We start from the raw sequence: 1,599 nt of genomic DNA on the forward strand, positions 1-1,599 counted from the left end.
ATTCTACAAATCGTGATCATTTCTGTAAAGGCAGGTGCTCTTTAGGGTAGGTGTACCTGGCTTGTTGGGTGCAAGGATGCACTAGTTACAATCTTGAAAGTATTTCTGGGGTTATAAGTTTACAATTAATATTAATATTTTCTCTAAAGGCAGATGCTCTTTAGGGTAGGTGTACCTGGTGTGTTGGGTGCAAGGACCCACTAGTTACAACCCTGAAAGTATTTCTAGGACTCTAAGTTTACAATAATATTTTCTGTAAAGGCAGATGCTCTAAAGATGCACTAGTTACAATCTTAAAATTATTTCTGGGACTCTTAACTTTACAATTAATATTAATATTTTCTGTAAAGGCAGAGGCTCTAATGATGCACTAGTTACAACCTAGAAAGTATTTCTGGGGTTCTAAGTTTACAATTAATATGAATATTTTCTTTAAAAGCAGGGGCTCTTTAAGGTAGGTGTACCTGGCTTGTTGGGTACAAGGATGCACTAGTTACAATCTTGAAAGTATTTCTAGGACTTTAGGTTTACAATTAATATTAATATTTTCTTTAAAGGCAGAGGCTCTAAGGATGCCCTAGTTACAACCCTGAAAGTATTTCTGCGACTTTAAGTTTACAATTAATATTCATATTTTCTGTAAAGGCAGAGGCTCTTTAGGGTAGGTGTACCTGGCTGGCTGGGTGCAAGGATGCGCCGTTATAATCTTAAAAACAATATTTCTGGGACTCTAAGTGTACAAATATTACGAATAATTGCTGTAAAGGCAGAGACTGTTTAAAGGAAGTGTAACTGGCTCATTGGGTGCAAGGATGCACTGGTTAGGTATAATCTTGAAAATCATATTTCTGAAACCCAAAGTTCACAATTAAAATGAATATTTGCTACAAAGGCAGAGGCTTTTTAAAGGAGGTGTATCTCCCTTGTTGGGTGCAAGGATGCACTAGTTAGGTGTAATCTAGAAAGAAGTCTTCCTGGGACTCTAAGTTCACAATTCATTCTAATACTTTCTGCAAAGGCAAAGCTGTTTAAAATAGATGTACTTGCTTTGTTGGGTGCAAGGATGCCCTCTTTAGGTATTATCTAGAAAGGCATATTTCTGGGACCACACACTTTAATGGCATGATCTAGGATTGATTAAAGTAGACGAACTAATATTAGAAGAAGGAATATTACTAGAATCCTATTCAGGACCTCCTAAGCACCAATACCCAAGTGCATTATTTTGAAGCACGTTCTTGGTTACACTTAACCTCCTCTAGGACCTAAGGCCTCTTTGGTAAAACGATTCAATCAGAGGCTACATTGATTTTTTCTCTCTCCTACAGTCCCTGTCTGGGCACAGGCTGAAAATGAAGTTTACTCAACATTTTATAAAGTAAGGAATACATCTCTCCTTTAAAAATCCTACGTGCAGCCTTGTAGGACTCAAGTTATTACAAAGTTGATGTCCCTCATTGTCAATGGTCTTCATGGTGTGCAATCTGGTGTACCAGATAAGCAGCCTTCTGAAAGGGGGGGGGGGGGGCAAAAAAATTGTAAACCGATTTTAAAAAACATTTTTTAAAACAAATGCCCCAAAACATTTAAAAAATGAAA

The sequence above is a fragment of the Nanorana parkeri genome, unplaced genomic scaffold (assembly GCF_000935625.1).
Source record: "Nanorana parkeri isolate BGI_ZX_2015 unplaced genomic scaffold, ASM93562v1 scaffold1065, whole genome shotgun sequence".
In the NCBI taxonomy this organism is placed as follows: Eukaryota; Metazoa; Chordata; class Amphibia; order Anura; family Dicroglossidae; genus Nanorana; species Nanorana parkeri.